Consider the following 17980-nt stretch of genomic DNA (forward strand, 5'->3'; position numbering starts at 1 on the left):
CGGTACTGAGAGTGAAGTGTGGCTTTCATTAAAACTGAAAATAAATTTAAATAATCAATTAAATAAAAATATATATGTATTGAATTAATGTCACGACTTGAAACTTAAATCCTATAAAATACAGTGTATTTTAATATTAGCATTTATCATTGTGATTACAACATTTACTGCTCGTTTTAGAGAACACAATTTGTGCGACTGTAGAAAAAAAAGGTTTTTACGTCTAAATGTTTTGCACATGGTATGCGGTATGTGACTTGCGATGCGGCAGGGATATAGCGCAGCAGTAAGAAGAACAGATAAATAACATGTTGTAATTTAAAAGTGTACCCTCGGTGCCCAGGCTGCAGCACAACTGGAAAGGCGCATTACTTTTTCCCATGGCAAAGACAATAAATGACAATCACAAACACATGCCTGGGATTTCAGCTGTAGGCTCTTATTTCCAAGGCTTTTTTTGAGGACTCTCTGTTTTCCTCTCTCACTGATTGGCAATATCTAATCACGACCAAGTAATGGCCATTTAAGAGCACACATAGAATCTTTGCCAGTGCCTTTGAAATATGTCATTGGAGAAAGCCAAACCATTGTCGAGTTTCGAGGGGGGAGGAGGACATGGACTGTGCCAACACACAGAGGGCCAATTCTTCCTTTTGTGTTGCTGTGAAAATAAGGTTTCTGATGAGTATCTCACAATACAACGTCGTCATTCTCCTTATTAGTTTTAAAAACGTTCCCCTCTTTGGCCTCGTTTCATCAGATCAGAGTGAAAATAAGGTTTCACGGCTCATTAAATGTCACCAAGTTTATTCATTAAACTGTCAAAACAACACTCAGTCACTCTTGAAAGATTTTAATTTTTGTTTGTGAGCCGTTGGACACAATAATTGATGGGTATTTGTCTTTCGTCACATTCAGATACGGCCCACGGCTCGCAGTGACAAAAGCCAGAGGCTGTTCTACACCAGCGGAGACATTTCAGCAAATGCATGTCGTCAACTTTACATCTAGAAGACACACACAGATAACAAACACACTCACTCTGTTACCGAAAGAGCAAAGGCCAGTGCTGCAAAGGGGGCGGCCCACCAAACACACACACCAAAAAAACATTACACACACTCTTCTGATGAGTATATTAGCTAATCTCAAAATGCAACACCTACATGTTTATCTATATGCATCATCTAGCTGTTTGTCCTTCCCCAGCTTCATTACACCTCGGTAAAAAGTGAGCTCATGCAAAACACTGATTCACCCGAGGCCAGTCATCCAAGCTCCTTGCTGCCTCTCTGCTAACATGGGGAGGAATGACTCGCTCTTATGGGGGGTGAAATTGGTCATCAAATGTGCTTCCCTACAGCAGGCAGCTATGAAGTTATATGATGTAGTTGAGGTCGAGCTATCAACCCTGCAGGAGTTTTCCCGGGATGGTAAGACGTACCGCTGGGCCCAAAAAGAGAACAATCTGGTCTGGATTAGCGTCAAATTGGCTCTAATTTTCTCTCCCGTGACAGTGAGTGACACTGAGCCTGTATGTGCTGTCATTAAAGCGGCACCGCGCCGGGATGGCTTTCATTATCGGGCCTGTTGATTTATTTATTTGGATAGCAATTGCGTCCTTCAAATTGGTCTTTTTGGAGCAGGACAGCTAAATCTTTGAACAGCGCTGGAGGTTTGGGATTGCCTGCAAATAGAGATTGTATGTCAAGGTACAAAGGAGTACCATGCAATGTGCAAAAGTTTTCCGAATGTGTAATTTGTTGGAAGATACTGTGAACACAAAATAACACACAGCGCAGCACGGTGCTATTGTGCATGCACCGTAGTGTGTGTGGGAAGAACGTGACTCATACCCAGAGAGCGCTAAACGAACTGTGCTGCATCATGCTTGACAATGTCGATCGCTCGGTCTTCTGGGGACTCTTTCTGATGGTTTGACAACAACAGTGTGTTCAGATCAAACATTGCAGCACTATTTTAATCTGTCTGTCGCTTCCCCTGCCTGACACTGACTGAATGATTGACGGCCCGCCTGCCAGAGACAAGTCTACTGTTTTCAGCTTGTGAGTTTTATCCTGAGAAAACACATTTCTTGTTATCTGGGGGTTCGTGATCCATCTTGAATCTGATCTGAAGCCTTAAAAAAATGATGATCTACAGTAGTCCTTTTATTATTTACATGTTTTTGGCAGTTTTCCAAAGCCAGATGGAGACGCCTGAATACATTCACAATCACATATGTGCGTGACACGGAAAGAAAGACCACACTAAAATGCAAACCACAACGAAAATAGTCACATAAGATAAAAAAAAAAAAAAATCAACATTTCTTTTGTGCTGGCTTACAATAAAACAGAGAGTCTCACTGTTTATGTCCCAGAGGGCATCTACTGTACAGCAACACGCTAAGCTGCCGTTTATTTTACGACGCACACATGTGATCTGGTATTGACTTAGTAATTATGTGGCTAAATGGTAAGCACGGAATAATTACCTAGAAATTACCTTGTTTGTTTCTTCTGGTTTTAAAGGCAACAAACAAGGCCAGGCTCAATTTACCACGCAACGTAATCGTTACCGTCCTGGTGATGCTTACTAGTAAAGATCGCTATTAAACACCAATGCTATTTAATAGATTTTCATTTCTCACATATAAGATAAAAAAACAACCCAATAAATAACAAACATCAGTTTAACTTTAACCGGCAGAACTAAATTTTGAGCACCCAAACTGAGCACAAATAGTGGTATGAAAATGTGTTTATGTTATAGAGCTGCAACGATTAATCAATTAGTTGTCAAATATTAAATTAATCACCAATTATTTTGTTAATCAATTAATTGGTTTGAGTAATGTTTTAAAAAAAAAAAGTAAAAATTCTCTGAATCCAGCTTCTTAAATGTGAATATTGTCTGGTTTCTTTACTCCTCTATGAGAGTAAACTGAATATCTGTGAGTTGTGGACAAAACAAGACATTTCAGGACGTCATCTTGGGCTTTGGGAATCAGACCAAACAACTAAGCGATTAATCGAGAAAATAATCGACTAATAATTTGACAATGAAAATAATCATTAGTTGTAGCCCCATGTGTCATAAAAGTACAGTTTTTGTTATAAACACAAAATTAGAACCACACACCATATGCATTAAAATTACCTTTAAATATACAAAATGAAAATCAAGTAGGGAATTTAAATATGCTCTCCATTTTTTAAAGGTTGTCCCTTTTCATTTTCTTGTGTCTTGCATTTTAAAGTTTTACATCAAATCTCGTTTTAATCTGATATGTCAATCTAGAGTTATCCTGCTACACAAAATAAATGAAAACAACGTAGCTCTTCATATGACATAATACAGTACAACATGTAGGTGGTAAAGCTGTCAGAAACAAGAAGGGACACAGTCAACTCAATACTCTGAGGCATAATTAAAAACTTATATTATATATATACTTATACTTATATATATTATATTTTTAATATATTAAAAAAAAAGGTTTTGAATATTATTTCTAAATGATTTGGTTTTAGTTAATGCATGATATAATTGCTTCTTCCATGCTGTTAAAAGTGCCATGGTTTCACATGATGTCAAAAGAAACCCCAACACTTGCTATTTTGAACTCAATAAATGACCACGAGGGTCACGGACGCCCACACCCTAAATACACAAAGCGAGTGCAGGAAGATGTGCGTATTGTCGTTTTACAGTACCTATGAGAGCAGTTCAAAGACGAGGTACATCCATGTTCCTCTGCAGAGCGCGCTCGTATCAGTGATGATGACCCATCTTTAAATAGTTCGCAGAAATCAAACATGCCATTTAAAAATTTCTCAGTGTGGCAGCTCTCCTATTCATACCTGCTGTGTGACATTTGTGCAATGAGTCAGGGGAGGACCGCAACCAAAGAACAAACACCTCCCACCTGATCTCTTCAATCGTAGCAGCAACTCACACTCTCTCTGGGGTGACAACTACTTTTGACTTTGGCACTTAGTTTGGCCTACTCTGGTGTGACCTGCCCCTGACAACACTGAGAGGGAAAAAAGCACACCAGTTGTGCCAGTTGTGTTTCATCTAACTGTGTTATTGCACATGCACCAAATACATAATGAACACACTGTCACTCCCTGGACACATTGTGCAACAAAGACAAAAACAAAATAGCTTTTATTGGCTAAATAGCTAGAAGATTTAATTTCGAATCATCTTGTAAGATCATATGAGAGTGTATGATATCAGTAATATTCATTCTATATTAATTTACAAACATTTTTCCTTAGCCTTAATTTCAATTCTTCCAACTGTTTTACAGGTTATATCACGAATGCTGACAGCAAATTGAGGATTAAAGGCTCCAAATTACATGTTAACCAATAGGAATGGTGGTAATGTGATGTTTTGCTGCTCTTTTATTGCATTTCTGTGGCCAGAGAAGAGGAAGTGCAAACATTCTTGTCTAATGATTGTGAAAATAACCACAAACACATTGATATGAAAGGCTTCAGTCGCGCAGTCAAGTTCTAGTTAAATTGATTACAGTCGTTTCTTAGCTGGTTGGCAATGAGCCACAAAAAAAAAACAAGTCTGCAAAAATGGCTGCCGGTGAGAATAAGTGAGACTGAAACTGTGACACCGTAATGGGGATCGTAAAGGTCATATTGATGTGGAGGAAGAGATGCTTAAATGCGATGTGTGGTGCAGTGTATTAGATACAGTGTGTGGATGATCGGTGCATGAAGAATACTTCACAGTGCATAAATTACACAGAAAGTAATGAAGGAAGAAGGAAAAAGTGACAGAGAAAGAGAGATATAAAAGGAGAGAGGAATTAGAGAAGAGAAAGAGACAGAAAACAAGAGTGTCAAACTGTCCCTGACACAAATCCTCCAACTGATGTCGAACTGTGAAAAACACGCTACAGAGGGAAATTCCCTCCACACATACACACACACCCACACACACACACACACACACTAGGGTACAGAGAAACACAGAAAAACAAACAAACACGACTTTGTGGGCACAAATGGGGAGCAAGACCGGCCTGCTGCTGCAGAGGATGATCAAACACCGCAAAGAAATACATGACAATAACTCTGTGTGGGGTGTGTGTGTGTGTGTGTGTGTGTGTGTATACACAATACTCCATGACTATCTGAAAAAGCAGTCCGAGATAGAAAAGTTAAAGCCCCATGCGATGCCACAGCAGCAAAGTCACGGCTCTGTGCCTTTCAGATGTCCCGCTCATTAGGAGACAGACGCCACCCTGTCAGAGCATTTAGACACCACCACAGAATGTGCAGCCCAGTGGCAACAACATCTGCACTTTGACACACTCGGAGAACAATCGGCTCCAGAAATTAACACCAAGCTAATTTCCTCATATTGATCAAAAGCTCTGCAAAGACAGGAGTGTGCACAACTGCAGCACAATTCTGCACGCTACGCAGTGATCTTTAAATCAACAACAAACACCGTATTGAAACTATTTAGCCTTTGTTCGCTGTGGTTTTTAATGACTCTGTTCAATTAGGGCCCTTGTGACACAAAACCAGAATCCCCTTTTGGCATTTTATTAGCTTCAAAGCCACCGAGCTGTTCAGTGATACCACGCTCACAAAGTTGATTTGTCAACCAGTTGCGCTTTGAGTGTGACTGTGAGCTGGTGTCAGTTTCGTTATTCACACGAGCTCATTCTCATTTCAGAGGAGCCTCTGCGAATCAAAGCACGGCCCCTGAGACACCGGCTGTAACGCACTGTGGTGTTGTGTACAGCTGCCATGGCCGCCCTGAAAAGGCCCGAATGAGATGAGAATCACTGATTTGTTCTTTTCTATCTACATGTCACATCACTGCACCAAACAGTGAACCACATCTGCTTAGTGGAAATCTGTTCTCGTGTGACTCCTACAGATTAAACCAACGGCAAGTAATGTACAGCGAAACCACCAAACGCATAAAGCTGTAACTCACTGTACGGTCCGTACGCTGCAGGGCAAGCTAATCTACCTCGTGATGAAACTGAGAGACTTCTCTGCCATTGTCTTTATCTTACACCTTCAATCTCGACAATGTTGTTTTTCTGATTTTACATCTGATAGTTCTAATTTCCTCCCACTCATATTTGCACTTTACCCATGCATACTGCACATCTTTACTCGTGGGAATTCACTTAACAAAGTTTGCAAAACACTCCTTTTTTAGGGTTTCATTTGCCAAACATATGTTTTTTTGTTTTTTTTACCATGTGTATTGTTTTATGATTAAAAACATGATTGTTAAACACTCAAACAGTGTTTTCTGTGCTGCGATGTCTGTCAGTGTGTGTTTATGCATTTCAGACAGAGACAAAAATAAATAAATAGGAGCAGTTCAAGTGAACACGGACAGGAAAGGGTCGCCAAAGCTTCACGGGGGGTCGCGAGGCCTTCTTGATTTTCCTTGAAAAATAGTCCCGGGACTTAAATTACCAGGTTACTTCTTGGTGGAAACTCGGCTTAAGACAACTTTTCAAAAAATATATATATACAGTTGGCCTATATCTCAGAATTGCATTCATTTCTGTGAAAAAAACTAAATGAAAGTGTTATTTTTAAAGCTTTGATTAAGATATAAACTTAAAAATGAGAAAAGTATGCAGCTAAAACAACCGATGAGCTAATAGAACAATGACCAAGTGTCAAGGAGAATTTTAATTTGTCAAAAAAGAAGCCTATTAAGTATATATGATTGTTTAAAAAAAAAAAAATGTACATATTACAGACAGATATTTGTATTAAAAGGTCCTCAAAATAATGCAATACTAACAGGAAACAATCTGCTCAAAATTCATCCAAATCACTTTGTTTTACACAAACTTATTGCATTAACACTATTTGGGCCAATTGTACAGTTTATCAGATGTATTGTACTCTTATTGTTATGCATTGAATATGAAATATCAAGATCAAAAGGGGTTCCTTAAGGAAAAAGGTTGTGAACCACTGGTTTAGACCAGTAAACACACCACAGAGGTGCACATATACGTGCTGGTGAAACTGTGACTCACATGGAGGTATACAGTATACGCTGAGCTGCAGCTACAGACACATGGAGAGGCGGTGTGAAGAAGACGGAGAAACACATTTGCAGGGTATACTTTCACCCCCTCTTGTAGATTCCCACCAGCTATATGTATTCTTAGATTGTGGTGAGTCAACTCTAGACATCCATGATATATTTTTGCAGCCTATAATGATTTTCACAGAGTTGGCAACGGCCTCCACAGGAAAATGAATAGCTTTACATTTCTCACAGGTAGAGCTTAAAAGATACCGACAGTTTGTCATTAGAGCAACTGTTATCTTCCACAATCGATAATGTCGCCTCTTTCTATAGGGTGTGCTTTTTTTTCTTTTTTTTACATACAGCAGCTATAGGAGAGGCACAGATCAACAAAACAAACCACTGTGGGTTAAAAATGGATGAGCACCTCAGTCTCCCTTCTGTTTGTTTTAGACAGTTTTAAACACAGAAAAGAGAAGGAGGAAAATGAAAAAGAATAAAGGTCACATTTTTGAATGTATTTATCAAATGTTTTGTCTACGACAAGAGCACAGGATCAATTTGTATGCAAAGCAAAATGCAACAATCAGTTTTTCTCTTTGCACAAATGAGGCAAGGTGTGAGAGAAGAGGTGTGCAAGAGAGCCCTTGTGGTTGCTCTTCTTCTTCCTCTGATGGTTTCCTGTATGCTGCTGCCTACACGTTTGCCGCCATATTTACCTGTCCTGTCGACCACCAGACTGACATTTATAAAAAAAAAATCACCTTGTTTGACACCGGCCATAACGTACTTGCGGCCTTCTACTTTAGCGGCACTTTTTTTTTTACTTTGTGGGCAGTTTGCAGAAGTAACACAGTTCTCTGCAGTTGGTACAGAGGAGGTGATTATTGATGCTTATCTGTTCTGTTGTCAGCAGTGGTGGAATGTAACTAAGTACATTTACTCAAGTACTGTACTTAAGTACACATTTTATGTACTTTACTTTAGTAATTCTCTGTTATACTACTTTATATTTCTACTCCACTTCATCTCAGAGGTAAATATTGTACTTTTTACTACATTTATCTGACAGCTTTAGTTACTTTTCAGATTACAGATTCATTCACGTGTCTCCAGATGTTTTGATGTTGAGTATTTCTGATAAAGTGAAGGATGAAGTGCTCCTTTATGTGTTGAGAAAATCCTCCCACTACTTAAGCTAAATAAACTATTTAAAAAGCCTCTTGCATCAGCTGGAAAATGCATCGTCACAAAGCTGACAACAGGCTGTTTTTCTGACTTTTTAGAGATACGTGGTTGTCACAGGACAGCGACGCTATAAACATGTGATGATCTTATAGACCATGATGCATTGCTGTAGATTAAACTAGCCAACAGGATATAAATGAGTTAAAAACACACTACAGCAGTAAAATGCAACATACACATTAATGCAGCAGTAATATTAATCCAATAAAACCACTGACAGAACATTTTACTGACACATTAATACTTTTACTTTAACTACTTTAAGTATATTTAGCTGATAATACTTACGCTCTTTTACTTAAGTAAGGTTTTGAATGCAGGTCTTTTACTTGTAGTGGAGTATTTTCACAGTGTGGTATTAGTACTTTTACTTCAGTAAAGGATCTGAACACTTTTTCCACCACTGGTTGTCAGAACTTGCAACGATATAGAAAGTTTATATTTTAAAAAATCATAAAATAACTAAGGATATATCGTTCCGGCTTTTTCGGTCCCGATACCGATATCTGGGCTTTGGGTATCGACCGATACCGAGTACCGATCTGATACCAGTGTATGATGAATAAGCTGTATACCTCACTGTGTGGAAGTGACTGGGATCATTATTTTATGTGTAAGGCTTGACTTAAACATCGCTTTCCTAACTTTGTAAAACAAAAAATGAATTGTTATTTATTATTAAAATAATAAATCGTAAACCAGCAACTTGGTGAAAAAAATCTTAGAAATTAAAAGGAATTACAATTCAAGTGTAAACCTTTTTAATGCAGCAACAAATTGGTCTAAACTAAAACAGGAATTAAAATTCCAGTATATAATGTATAAAGTATATAAACATAGAATTGAATTGAATAGATCGGCCCCATTGTCAACGATACCTGATCCAGCTGTTTGAGTCCGTATCGGCCTGATATACGATCCGGTATCGGTACATCCAAAAAATAACAGTTGGATTCTCTAAACCACAGCAAAAAAAAACTGTTGTGAGTTGTTGTTTCAGCAATTTAACATTCATTCCGCTCTCACTACAATGATGACGACTTTCAGCCTCTGATCATCATTGTCTCTTTCCCGCTTCCTCATTACACATCTGTAATGAACTCTCACACACAATAGAATTTCCACTATAGACTATCTATAGTCTAACTAACTACAGAGGAACACTGATTGTGGACTTTCCTGCTCTGTCACTCTGAGTTGTGTTATTTGACTCATTAGCGGCGTCAGTGACTCACCAGCAGCAGTGACACATTGACTTACTGTATCTATACTGTGCTGTGAGAGCTTGTGTTTGAGCTCGGTGCCGTCGTGCCCTGTGTGTGTGCATCTGCTGCCTGCGCTGGAAGCAGGACTGATGTTGGTGAGAAAGGTTAGCTCGGTTAGAGGAACACGTTATTTCGAGTTGGCCCTCCGCCTTCTCCTGTGGCCCCGCGCTGGTTTCCGTGTAGCGAGGGATCGGTGCTGGAATGCAGTAACGGTCACAGAGGGACCCACGCGCTCACCACACTGTGAATCAAAAACCCAAACTCCACTTCATTAGGCTCCTGTCATTGCAAAGACTCTCACACCACTCTATAAATACCCCCGTCTCCCCCCTCCAAATTTGTTTTCCCTCTTTTTTCTTGACACATGAAAATGCTCAGGGGCCGTTCCAGCTTTCTGATGTGGCTCTTTATTTTGTACGTTGGCGCAAGAAACCACACAATAGTGGCTCCTTTTTGAATATTAAAACATTCTCTGACGGAGCACAAAGGTTTGTGAAGTTTTTTAATAGGGCTGCACGCTAAATAAAACTTCTCTTTGAGCTTAACAGCTATACAATGTGGGATTTGGTTAGTTCAAGTCGAGCTGCAACTTTCAGTTAATCACTACGGGAGATTTGTTTTGAGGGCGAAACAAATATGCCTGGTATCCCACTGACTTTGTCTGCTTCAAACATCTGTGTATACGATCTGTTTAGAGGTGTTTTCGTGATGTGGTGTTCTCAAAACAGACAATTTACTGCATTATAGCCGAAATGTCTAACAGTAATCTTAACCGCTCGAAGCAGATTAAAAACATAAGATACAAGAAACCCACATTGAGATATAAAAAGATCAGAGCAGACCGTGTGAAGGTGTTCACCACACATGCATTCAACATCAATTTACAGCTCTTACTGCCACTATAACTGACAAAAATAATAATCTCACCCTGTTATTCCACTTAAAGTAAAATATAAAGACGAGGGGATGCCCTGATAGCCAGCAAAGAGCATTAAAAGACTATTATCCACTGCTGCTGGACAACTCATTCAGTTAAATAAGAAAGTATAGCCTGTAACTGTAGCTAAATATACATTGTTTTATAATGACAAATGTTTTTTAATAGACACAGCCTGTAGATGAAACCTGGAAGCCAGTTCCTGCCTGCTTAACATACAGACGGGGCGCCATCCTCTGGCGCATGTCGACATTACAATCCTCCACCAGAGAGATGATGATACACCGAAACATTTCAAGTGACCACATGTGACCTCCGAGGCTTTGAAACATAGAAAAGATGCCTTTCTAGTGTGTCACTCTGCTTCTATTTTCTTTGTCTCTCTCTGAATCGTTCCTTCCATGTCTGCACTCTCTCTCTCTCGGTCTTTCTTTCGTCACTTTTTCTGCCCCTTAAGCACGCACACATAAAGAAATAAAGAGGAACACACACTAGGCTATTAAACTGGTCTTTTTGTGGTTGTGCAGTTCTGATTAGGGCGACGTATGAGTCATATTGCATATTAATGTACACACATCTGTATGTGTGTTAGTTACAGCTTGATGTACTGTGTGTTCTTGTGCATGTGAACCAACGCCTTGAAAAAAAGAAACTAATTAAAGTCACGGAGAAAAATGCAAAGACAGCAGAACCGCACAAGAGAGTGTGTGCATGTCATTACTGACCTGGCCCAGTTGGAGAAAAGAAATGATGGCAAAGAAGAGAGAAAAAGAAAGAGAGAGAGAGAGAGAGAGAGAGAAACCTCAACCAGCGAAATAATGTATATAAAAAAAGACTCAACAAGAAGAAAGGTTTAAAAAGCAAACTTTGGGAGTTTAAGAGGATCTTTGATGTGTATCAGAAGAGGAAAGCAGCCTTGCGACTGGGACGACAGTAATTTTAAGTCGAAGCAGAAGGCTGGCTGGCTGACTGGCTGCCTGGCTGACTGACTGTGGGCTTTGATGGCGCTGGCTGTTTGAAGTGGTTTTCGGGGGATGGGAGCAGCGTGTGGTGTCAGTGGGACAGGGGAGGCGCTCGGAGAGAGAGAGAGGGAGGGGGGGCATGATGGCGACCGTACAGGACTTGGGGAGGAGCGGAGGATGGATAGATGGAAGGAGAAGGGAAGAAAGCAGGAGAAGGAATGGCTATAGAGCTGGAGTGAAAGGGATGTGGAGGAGATAAAGAAGAATGACAAAGGAAGAGGAGAGAGAAGAAGATAGAAACAGTATAAGAGAGAGAGAGAGTCACACAGAGAGGGAGAGAAGAAAGAACAGACGAGAGCCAGAAAAAGCTGCAAATCTGAGAAGGAGAGAGAGAAAAAATGACAATGAAGTCAACCTTCCAGATCTGAAATTCAGAGCCCCGTACCAATACCAGGCCTGGACACATTCACACCTACCTATTACTTGTATCATTTAGATGACGTTGCCTCCCTGTGATATGCTGCCAGGCTGCCTTATGACTTATACCTCCCCCTCCATCCCTCCTGCACGCTGGACACATGCACCGTATAATCATAACTGCACTGTTTCCCCGAGGTACCGAAGTCGACCGCACAGCCGAAAAGAAGGAAAAAGAAATTGATTCTCTACATTTTTGTTCTCCTTGCCTATTCATTTTCTTTTATTAGCGACTGGCCTTTTTAATTAAAAAAAAACCTTCCCCTTTTTTTTTTATTTTGCAACACCAACGAAAACGTGATAACCTGTCACGTACCATGATGGGAAACGATGAGATAAGGCTACTTGCTAGATTGTTACACGGTGATAAGTGGACCAGTGTATACTGATATTATTTGTGTTGCTTCCTTTCTAGCACAAAATACTTCCGGTCTATGGATCCCGTTCTTTATCATACCTGGCCGAGCTATAAGATTAATTTGCAGATCAGATATTGCACGCAGCTAGCAAACATTAACATGTATGCAAAGTCTGTGGAGATACTTTTCTGTCACACCAGTAATAACAGGACTGAATGACTGACTGACTTAATGAATGAACACATTTATTGCTTTAAGAGAAACTTGAGAAGGCGATGCCTTCACTGCCTCTAAAAGTGTCTGGTGGAGACGAAGTGGAAATGTGTTAAAATGAGACGTTGCCAGGAACAGAAACACAGAGAGGGAGTGAAAGAAAGGGAGTCAGATAGATAGAGATGTCCGTAAAATTTAAGACCTAAATCCTAGACCGTTACAGGTGGGCCTGAAGATCAGTGAAGCATGCTCGCTCCTTGAAGGAATGTGTTTACTCCCTCCCAGGTAACTGTGTGTACAGAGAGTGGGATGTGCAGGTCAGATGGAGGTGGTGCCAGGTGATCACAGGTACAGGGAGACAGAGCGGGAAAGAGGGGGAGTTGGCTGGCTGACCTCTTTCTTGTTGTCTGTCCAAGTATTACTTTTTTTCTCACCTGGGCTGATAGAAGTACCAACCCTTGTTTGCACATAGAATTTATAATGGTAGACTGAGCAGGTTTATACAGAAATAGTGGCTTCGTCTGTAATCGCATACTACACACTACATACTCAATATGTGTTCTATCGTTCAACATACTTTTGTTTGAATAAACAGTGGTATGTATCTTTCCGGACGCACTGAGCTGTAATTTAAGTCCTATCTTCCTGAGAGCCTCCTTGCTGGTTGGAGACGTATAACCATGGTAACCCGTGCCAACCTCATGTGATGAAAACGTTGGTTTGTGAGAATCAAAGTCTGAATACATTTTAAAAATATATTACGCCTATAAGGGGAATCTTATAGTTACAGTTAAATTGAAGCGTTATTGATGTTACAGAGATGTCCTTCAACGTCCGTTATGAACTCTGTCACCACTACCGCATTGCATTGTGGGATATTTATGCTGCCGTAGTGTCCAGTGTTGCATACCGTAATATTTCACTGCAATTTACATGCTATTTGTTGCATACTAAGGTTTCAGACATACTAAAATATCTCACATTCTGTTTTAGCGTACTAAATAGCGTGTTGGTGTGGAATTTCGGATGCAACCAGTGCATAATTTGGCATTGATTTGGGGTTTGGAGCTATTCAATCAAATTGTCATTCTCAATTCTCAATCGAATTCTCAAATGTGAAAATGTGCTGCTTTACTCATTAGCCGTGTTTCCATTCAATTGTCAAATGAATTGCAAACTTTTGAAATGTTGCAAAAAAAGACATGCAAATTAAGTGCGTTTCCATGAACTGGTTTGGAGCGGTGGGCAACCTCCGGGTCTGAAAAGTGAAACCAATGCGGAAGTGCCTTAAACTTGCATTCTCTCTAACAGCCAGCAGGGGGCGACTCCTCTGGTTGCAAAAAGAAGTCTGATTGTATAGAAGTCTATGAAAAAATGATCCTACTTCTCACTTGATTTATTACCTCAGTAAACATTGTAAACATGAGTTCATGGTCTCTATCGCTAGTTTCAAGTCCCATTTAGAGTTAAATAGACCATAAAGCAGGGTATGCTTTGGGGCATGGCTATACATTGTGATTGAAAGGTCGCTACCACGGCGTTGTCCGGTCTGGGAGTTGTCTGTGTTTTTGTCTTAAAACGTTAACCCTTTCACAGTGTGTTTTCAGTTCATGAAAGTTAATTATAACATTTTAGTCGCCTGAAAACGTCTTATTCGGCGTTTGGATGTACTTAGCTCCACCCTCTCCTGTCACTTCTGGTTGCAAATAAACAAGATGGGATGACCAAAATGCCGAACTCGAGGCTTCAAAACGTCAGTCCACAAACCAATGGGTGACTTCACAGTGACTACGTCCACTTCTTACATACAGTCTATGGTTTGGAGCAAATAAACGTCTTTGCTACAGCATCGTTTGGTCAGAAGTTGGCGTTATAGGCTACGCATGGCTGTAATCCGCCAGTTAACAGAGTAGAAGAAGTAGAGGTTGTGAACCGGAAACAAACCAAGTCAGCTTGGCCATCTAACCGAGAAAAAAATGGAGAGAGGTCTTTTGGAATTTGTTTCAATTGGGCAAGTTTTAACTGTTCTTTTATGTCAACTAGTGCTGGTCATGTTTAATGTTATCTGGAGACGAAGACAAACATTCGCACGTTATGGGAATATCCCAGACGCCGACAGGGGAAACAGCTGATCAGTCATGTGAGTTAAATGTTTGCTATACGTCAGAATATATTCGACAATGACGTTTCCATAATCCATTAATAGCGTATCAACGCTTTCTCGATAAAGGCAAAAACCACCTCAAGCAATGTAAAAACCTTTATTGGCAATTGAGGAAGTGTTGTCAAATTTTGCCATTTCCATACAGCTTTTCTAATGTGATACTTAAAAATGGGAATAAGAATATGCGAATGGAAACACGGCTAATTTTAAGTCATTGTAAACTGAATAAACTTGTGTTTTGGACTGATAATTCAGCCCGTTTGCACGAAAAGGTATATGAATGCCACGATAATGTGCAAGGCGTTTAGCGTGCAATTAGTAGGCTTTTCTTGATTTCCACGTTTCATTTGTATGCCATGTGTCCTGTACTGACTGCAATGTAAATGCATTCGCATATAAATGCTACAGTAAGAGTTAGTGACGCAGTATAAAAAGCGAGAACGACCACTTATGGAATGGGAGGTGAATGGGTCCAACAAACACTGGACTTTTAACAAGGTGACTGTTGTGGTATTTATACACCTTCTCTTGAGGCCGGGTTGGTTAATTCACCCTCTGCTCTGGCAACTTGTAGCTGATATTGTTTATAATTTAATGACATTTTATAAACTAAACAATGAATGTATTTTTTTTTTTTAAAGATTGATAGATTAATCGAAACCAAAAATAATCTGACTAATCTCGACTGGTTATTTTATCCACGAGCTGTTCTTTAATTGTTTTACAGAAAATGTACTATATCATGGCATATATTGTATCATAAAGCTACATATACAATAAAAGACCAATCTATATCACCCACTCGTACTGTAGACTCCCTGCTAATAATTCATACAGAGCACATATTTTATCTACCCAGTGCCGTGCTCTGGTGTTGAGAAACAAGATCCAATCATTTGTGAGTCATCAGATAGTGAATCCAATTTTTGATTCGTGTACATATAGACTCTTCTTTTTCGTGATGCTCAGCACGACTTTCCACAACTTTTTTTTTGTTTACAAATGTCCAGCAACACTTGACACACGTGTCAATTTACGCACCAGTCTTTTCAAAATAAAACTACTTAGTTAGGTTTAGAAATAGATCAACTTGGTTAGGCAACAAACGTGACAAAAACTACTACTAAGATTGCAGTTTTGGTTCAAAGAACTGCGGAAGTGCTGTAACTCAAGTACGGAAGTTACGTGAAAAATACACTGGCATCCTGGTCAAAAGTCCTGTGTTTTTTGACCCACCCATCCACCTCAACCTCCTCCCTGCGTGGCGTTCGCCGCTCTTTATAGTTCCTGGTTCACAATTATGTAGATTAAATAAGTGATTTCATGCTGACCATCACGAAAAAAATGAAATTCATGTCTATGGACACAAATCAATACATTAAATTCCGTGACTATTTCACGAACTGCTGTGCGACTGGGCTGGATCATTTCTATTTCGAGGCAGCTATTGAGCTCCGCAATATTTTTAGTGAGCTGCAGTGGTTTGTAGTGCTAAATATAAGTGGAAAGACAGATGCATGTGAGACGAAGTGAGACGCAGATTTTTGGCTTTAAAACATTAAAACAATAAGAAAATGGACTCTATGAGAGATACAAAGATTGAAAGATGCAATCAAGTCAGAAAAACAAAGAGTGTTAAACTGATGAAACCAAAAACACCAGCAGGTCTGAGGCCTCAGAGGTGATCAAGTCAGATCTTAAACAAATCCCACCCGACTCTTGTCTACTGCTGATATACACCACATTATCAAACTGTTCCTCTGCTACATCTACTAGCTCTCTCTCAGCCAGCTGAGTGGGTCTGCCTCTCTCTCTCTCATTCTCTCCCTGTCTCTTTGTCTTTTCTCTCCTCTCTCTCTCTCTCTCTCTGCCACCCATCTGGGCCTTGTAATACATGACAGCTGAAGCAGGGTTTCCAAATTTAATTTGAGGTGTGATAAAACAGCACATATCTATAAATTGTGCGCAGAGAGCCTGCCTATCTGGATAGTTTAACCCCTTTCTTCTGTGAAACATGTGCAGCACATGAAACACACACACAATACCCCGGCAGGAAGATCCACAAATAGACTTAATGACGACGAGGAGTCTTGCCAAAGCAACGACAAAGATTGTAATAACTGCGAAAGGCATATGTCAAGAATGAATAGGTATCAATATACAGTATGTAAACTTTATCAGATAAAACACCTTTGATGGTGAAAATAGAAATGCCTGTATATGAGTGAGAAGCACACAGTTAAACGTGTGAAACCTCATCAGCTCTGTGGCTATTGGCGTGATCTTACAGTTTGTTAAAGGAGTGTGATCCTTAGACATGCACTCGGCTCTCACGTTTCTTATGCGGACATGTGCTCACCATATAATGGTCTATTAGGACAATTTGTATCCGATGATTACTGGATTTGACCTTCATCTGCTAAGGGATCAGATCGTTTTTCTTTTGTTTGAAAATTTTACTGTAACATCTCGACAAAAGAGATCCTACAACTCTAGGAGCTAATAGTGCGGAAAACCCCTCTGCGTGTATTAATAATCCTGCAATGGCACTGAAAAACTTTCCAAATAATCCCTCCTGGAGTGGATCAACAGTGTGGCAGCCACGCGGCAGGAATGCACACTAAGACATGGGACTGCTGTGGCTCCATCTGAAACATCACAAGGAGCAATAATGGAATAAACATGTGAAAAATAGCAGAGGGACTCAATCAAGGGATTCCCCATTACTGCTGTGCATATCTGGCTATCACACAGAGCGAGGATGGGAGAAATCTGTGACACTTGGCGCTGTGGGAACGTTGAGGAACAAATGAGGAAACACTTATTATCCCACACTCTGTCGCCCGTCCCGTCTCTTTCAGCCCCTCCATCTCGTGTCCTCTGACGCCGATGGAACTGTTTTCGCTGTCTCCAGCCCTGTCAACCCCATCAGTTCCCCACCTCTGTCATCCTCCTCTCCTTTCTTCCTCCTCCGTCCCTCCCACCCGCTGCTTCTGACGCCTGAGCTGAGCCCCTTGAAGAGTCCCGGTAATAAACTGTGGTGCCTGGGCTCTTCATTGCTGTCTCGCTCTCCCCACCCCTCATCCCAGAGCGCTGATACATCTGCCGTGAAAGTAGGCCCGGTCCAAAACGGCCCGGCCCCTCAACTCTGTACTGTACAAGCACGTCAGTCTTTCACGTTCGAATGTTCTCCCCCTATTCTCTTTTTCTCTCTCTCCCTTTTTTTGCTGCTCGAGTCCTTTGTGTACAGTGCGCTATGCTCGCTGTGGCAGCACCGTGCCAGAAAAACCCACACAAACACA

General features: G+C 40.4%; 1 protein-coding gene across 2 annotated transcripts in view; it reads right to left on the minus strand.

Annotated features, from left to right (window-relative positions):
- Positions 1 to 17980, minus strand: part of LOC119498143 (zinc finger E-box-binding homeobox 2-like) — a 34933-nt gene that overhangs the window by 12961 nt on the left and 3992 nt on the right. The window contains exon 1 of one of the 2 annotated variants that reach the window (XM_037786705.1): positions 3720 to 3961. The exons of the other annotated variant lie outside the window; for it this stretch is intronic. The gene's annotated coding sequence lies outside the window, so the exon portion shown is untranslated. Of the gene's footprint in view, positions 1 to 3719; positions 3962 to 17980 lie in introns of those variants that run through there. 2 annotated transcript variants of the gene reach the window in all.

The sequence above is a fragment of the Sebastes umbrosus genome, chromosome 1 (genome assembly GCF_015220745.1).
Source record: "Sebastes umbrosus isolate fSebUmb1 chromosome 1, fSebUmb1.pri, whole genome shotgun sequence".
NCBI classification, from domain to species: Eukaryota; Metazoa; Chordata; class Actinopteri; order Perciformes; family Sebastidae; genus Sebastes; species Sebastes umbrosus.